Source organism: Mus musculus, chromosome 7, assembly GCF_000001635.26.
Source record: "Mus musculus strain C57BL/6J chromosome 7, GRCm38.p6 C57BL/6J".
NCBI classification, from domain to species: Eukaryota; Metazoa; Chordata; class Mammalia; order Rodentia; family Muridae; genus Mus; species Mus musculus.
The window spans coordinates 116887705-116893851 of record NC_000073.6 but is presented as its reverse complement, the minus strand read 5'-3'; positions in this window follow the sequence as shown (position 1 = coordinate 116893851).

The window sequence follows — 6147 nt, the reverse complement described above, 5'->3', positions numbered from 1 at the left end:
TGAATGTGGGTGTCTATTCTATCCTATCACAAATGCTTATGGTAATAATAACAACAAAATAATTCCATATTGTTCTCATGGTGAGGATTATTTCTTTAGTGGTGGTAGTAGTTACTCTGGTGCTAATGGGAACACAGAACCCAACATGTTGCAGGTGCTATTTTAGTCAATCTTCATAACTGTTCTTTGAGATGGTATCTCTCAGGATCTTTGTATGTAAAACCATTTCTGGGAAGATGTGAACAAACCCAAGTAGGGAACCAAGGACAGACCAAAGCAATGATACCACCAAAGTCTAACTAGGTGAACCAATGGGTTTACTGGGGTTATTTATGAAAGCATGAGTGAGGCATTACTTACAGAAACATGAATGATTCCAAGGTAGCTGCACTGAAAGCCCACCACAGTACACAGTGTGGGTGACACCCATGAACACTACACCCCCGGGGCTCTCTTCATGGCCTGAAGGCATCACCACAGGTCAGGGAGTCTCTTCAGAGCTACTCAGCTAAGAGTCACCTCAGCAGTCCCTACTGCTTCTATAATTTTGTGCATCCAGTAAGTTTCAGGGACTTCCTGGGAATTCTAGGTAGTTTATTTCCTGAGTCTTGTCAGCTTTCCTTTAGAACTACCTGAGTCATAAGGAATGTCCATCTAGGAATGTTTTAATGGGGAGGAAATAGACATACAACAGATCTCTACTTTACAGATGAGAAAAAAAATGACACTCAGAAGGGTAACTTGTACTTTGAATATGAGTGGCCCCCACAGTCTCAAGTCTTGGAAAATCTGGTCTTTAGCTAATGGTGCTATATGGGAATATGGTGAAAATTTTAAGAGTAGAGTCTAGGTGGTGACTATAGGTCACAGGAGGTGAGCCTTGAGGGTTATGCTCCATCTTTACTTCTCATCATACTTCTGCTTCCTGGACTTCCAAGATGTAAACAAATCACACTGAACATTCCTTCCTCCAGAGACTTTCCCACTCCAGTACCTCACCTTTCCCATCATGATGAGATATGTCCCTCAAAAATAATCCAGACTAATATGCTCCCAAGGTCGCACTTTCTCACTACATCTTTATATGGTAGAAGAGCACACAAGCCCCGTGAGCCTTCTTTTATTAAGGCAAAGCCTTTGTTTGTGAGAGTTTTCCATCATTAATCAATTCCCTAAAGTCTCACTTTTAAATACTATTCTATCTAGTTTAGATTTCAATATATATCAACATCTATCATGCTATACTACCCACCCCACCTACCTTAGAGGAGCATTTGAATCTCAAAGGAAGAGAAGGAACTACAAAAGCATTCTCTAGTCTTTGACACACCAAAAAAAAAAAAATTTTTTTTTGGCTCCCTCAAAGCGTTGACAGATTCTGCTTCCAGGGCTCATTTGGTCAAGTGCTTCCCATCTAAATAGTAGAACCCAAGTTCAATACTCAGCCCCCATGCAAAAAAAGCTAGGTATGGCAGTCATGCTTTTAACCCTAGTATTTGGCAGGTAGAGATGCCTGAAACTCGCTGATGAGCCAGCCTAAGCTTCTCATTGAGGTCCTAGTAAGAGGCTCTGTCTCAAAAAACAAGGTGGATAGATGGATAGCTTCTGGGGAACAGCACCCAAAGTTGAGCTCTGACATCCATATTTATGCATATGCGCATGCGCGTGCACGCAAGCACACACACACACAGGAGCCCAAGCACTCACAAACCCCATTTCTTACTCAATCTACTCTTTACCTAGAATATGTTCTGAGATATAAAACCCCAAGACTTACACCTGAAACTTCCTAGTGTATGCAAAGCTTCCCACCACTTTGAACCATGGAAAAATGACACGTGCTTGTCTATAGGTTTTGGACAAAGTTGACCAAAGAGAAAACTCTGAGGAGTGATTGTCCTGGCCAGTAAAAGAATGAAAGAAACTCAGCCAGAATATCCCAATCAAGAATATAATGTGTATTGACTGAGCTGCAGGCTATGCAGACACAGGGAAGGTGCTTAGATTCAGAGGTAAGCATGGGGCCATAGGGAAGGGCCTCAGCAAAAAGGCTTCTATTGTCCACATACAATATTGAGCTTGGAGAACTAGAGAAAGACTGGCATCTATTGGGGCACAGATGTGAAAGAGTGCAGAGCAGTTCATTGTAGTGTCTGCTTTTCACATTTTAAAAGTGTTTGGCAGAAAAAAAGTATTCTGTTTCTTCTACAGGATACAGGTTGTCTGGGCATGTTCAGTGAGTGAACCTCTTATGTCAGTGCACTTTCCTGAATGTCTATTGCACTTCAATAGAAAAGTGTTTGTTTTTTAATCAAAGGCAAATGTTGCTAGGGAGAAGCAGCAAGTGCCTGGGAAAGCCTATGCTCTGCAGGGCTACTGTTCTGATGTTCCTCTAGTTATAAACACCTATCTTCATCCCAGAAAACCTACTCCTGAAAACAGGTGGGTCCTGGGCTCACTGACTGTATTACCAATGAGGGTTAGTTGTATTGTTATCTTGACATGAGCTAGAATCATCTAAGAAAGTAGGCTAGGTCTGGAAAGGGACTATGTAGGTTAGTGTGGCCTGTGGGAGACTGTTTTATGTATGTTAACTGGAGTTGGAAGACCCAGCCCACTGTGGGCAGCTCCATTCCCTGGGCAGGGCCTAGTAGATTACATAAGAGTGGAGAAAGTGGGCTGAGCATGCTTTAATTCTGTACTCTCTGTTCTTCACTGTGAATGGCATGTGACTGCTGGAAGTTCATGCTGCCTTGACTTCCCCACAAGGATGAATAGCCTGGAATTGTAAGCAGAATAAACCCTTTCTCCTCCAAGTTGCTTTTGTTGGGTGTTTCATCGCAGCAGCAGAAAAAGAAGCTGCACCACTGCCTTATTGCTTCTTGGAGCTTGTTTTTATTAATCTTCCCTTGGACCCTCTGTACTAGCTACAGTGCCCAATGACACGTTGATCCTCACATTTGGCATACCCATCAATCATCAATAATCCCTCCTTTCAGAGCATCATGCTGTCTCCTGCTGTCTGCATGTTTCCTTCACATTCTCCTTCAAGATTATATCAAATATCTACTCTGTGAGATCTCCTTTGGCTAGTGGAATCTACTCAATAACTCCTTCCCAAGATGCCCAGGTCCTAATGCCTGAGGTCTGTTCACATGCAGGCAACCAAACATGGCCAAAAGCACCCTGAAAATGTATTTGGCAGATGAGAAACTGCACTGAATCATCCTGGTTCAATAAGATCATATGGGTCCTCAAAGGTGAGATCTGAGAGAAAGAATGAAAAAGAGATAGAGAAGGGGAAGCTGAGATTGGAATAATCTGGGATGCTACCTCTGAACTAGAGATGAAGGGCCAACTAATCTCGTAAGTTCAAAAATACAGAGGGGTTTTTTCAGAAGCTAAAAAGACAAGAAACCAAGTATTAAGGGCCAGGGAGAGGACTCAATTGAAAAAGGGATTGCCATACAATCATGACAAACTTAGTCCAACCCCAGAATTTGCATAAAAAGCTAGGCATGGTGCCATGTACTTGTGAATCCAGTCCTGGGGGCTGGTGATAGGAAGATCTCTGGAGATCATGGGATAGCTGGCCTAGCAGACTCAGCAAGCACTAGGCCAGAAAGAAACTCTGTAACGTGAAGAACCACAGAGAAGTTTGACTGCTAGTCTCAGAGTGCACTTGTAGGCATGAGTGAGTGCACTCACACTCTCTCTCTCACACACACACACACACACACACACACACACACACACACACACACGGGGGGGGGGCAGGGAGTGAGAGAGAGAGGGAGGAGGAAGGGAGCTAGCAGTTTCTCCCCTAAAGTTCCCCCAAACAAACACAAACATCCATTGCACTCTTTCAACCTCTACAAGCATGATGCAACACATTCATGATTTTAATCCACTAAATTGTTAATTTATCTCAGCAGCCAGAGGAAATGCCTAAGCCACTTAATCTGAGATGTATTCTCCACTCTGTGCTCAGGCATGTATTTGCATTTATACACAACCTTATCTTTCACCTTGATTTAGCCTCTACGTGTCACCATCTGGCAATGAATAAATAAGAAAACCATGGCTGATGACCCCCATGCTCATACAGAAATGAATTCACACTGAAGTCTATGATCTTTGTCTGTTTTGGCCACTGCTGTCTCCAGTGGCCGTGCACCTAGACTCTAGCCTGTCGCAGTTAGGGGACTAGACATGCACAGAGTGACACTCACTTGTTTTATTGGTATTCATGCGAAATCACTCTTACCTCTCAACCTTTAGCACTGGAGGACTGTCTTTTTTATCCTCTGCCCCATCATGTCACCCCTACCAAGGGCATCCTGACAACCTGGAAGAGCATCATAAACAAGAGCAAAGTCATCAGATCATCATAGCTCCCTACATCCAACCCTCAGCGCAGTTAGCATCCTAACCAGTCAAGAGCCTCATATTTTATTTGATTGCAAATACATCTAATTCCCAGTTCACTGAAGCAGCAAGAAGAAGAAAAAAAAAAATCCACTCAAGTCTGTAATTTACAAAGCAAATCCTCCCAGCAGAAGGATTCATCTTCAGGAAACAGTGGGATTCAATCAATTATATTTTGTGGGCAAAGAAACGAAAGCCACCCTGGCCCGTTCACTTTCAGTTGTATTGTTTGCCAACCTCAGGGAAGCGGTTTGAGGCCAAGGCTGATCTTTTGGCTGCAGGAGGGCAGTGGTGCACTTTCTCCCTGAAGAAGGAATACAGCAGGTAAGAAAATGGAGACTGCAAATGAGTCCTTTAGGAAAAGGGTATCTGAAAAGCCAGGCAGATTCACCCAGCTTGCTAAATGAGCACTCTGAGAGTACAGGACAGTGTGTCGCTTTGAAATCCTTACAAGTCAGATGAATGGTGTTGTCCCTGAGAGGGCATATGCAAGGACATATTTAAATTACATACTTTTTTACTCTGTGTAGCTAGCTACAGAGAATTAGAGAGTAGAAGTTAAATGGGATGAATAAAGGGGGTGTGTGCAGAGAAATCTACATAAAGGAAGTGCTGATCCTTTGACTCTTCCCTGTTATAGATCCTTCTCATGCCATGCTATAAAAAGGCTCTTTTTTTGTTCATTTCATGACCAGTCTGTTGCCCCTTACCATGTGTGCTTGCTATTAACCTTTATGCTCCTGGAAGCCATTACAGTGCCAAATATATTATAGACAATGAGTTAAATGCATGCTTAGATAAACAGATACTTAAAGACAGGGAAGGAGGAAGCACCTATTGGTAGATGGGTTATGGATGAATGAGTGGATGGTAGATGATAGAGGATATTTGATCACACTGTGAACCCCCAAGATTGTGTTATTTACTGGAAATACCTGTTTCTAGTTGTGGTGTGTGGTTTAGCACACACCTATAATGCCAAATAATGAAGGTAAAGTTAGTTTGTAGAAGGAAGCACCCATGTTTAAATGTGATGCCTCATTGAGTGGCAGAATGATGAATCAGAGAAAGAATTGACAGAATAGGATATACCCATGACTCATGAGAAGAGAGAGGAAAGGGAAGCTACTTAAAAGGCAGTGCAGAGAAGAAGGAAGCAGTTTTACTGGGGGAGTTTTACAGAGACAGGTTGAAGAGAACAAGCTAGACAGCTAGACACTGGTGTAGACAGAATCAAATAGAGAATGAGAAGGAGCCAGAAGATTAAAACAGATTGCTAAAGTTAATTTAAGGCCACACAGGGCAATTCAATGAGAACCAGAGAGAAGCTAGACTAAATCAGTCAGCTTAGAGAATAGCTGAGTTGGCCAGCCAACCACAGTCCAGAAAGAGGTAGAAAGTGTGAGCTCATTCAGCAGTAAGTCTCAGAGTCTGAAAATATTCTAGGCCTACATTATAGGCTAGAGGCTTCTTGGACTATGCCTAGATTAGCAGACAGACATAAACCTTACAGACAACAATTACTACAAAATAAAATTAATTTACGGGTAGGTGTATGTACATATGAATATATGGGTTGATGGAAGTAAAAATAGATGGATGGATGGATGGATGGATGGATGGATGAAGGCTGGACTGATAATGAATGGATGGCTATATTGATTATTTTAAACATGCATCTGCATCTGATCATCTTATGATGATCCAGAACACTTATTC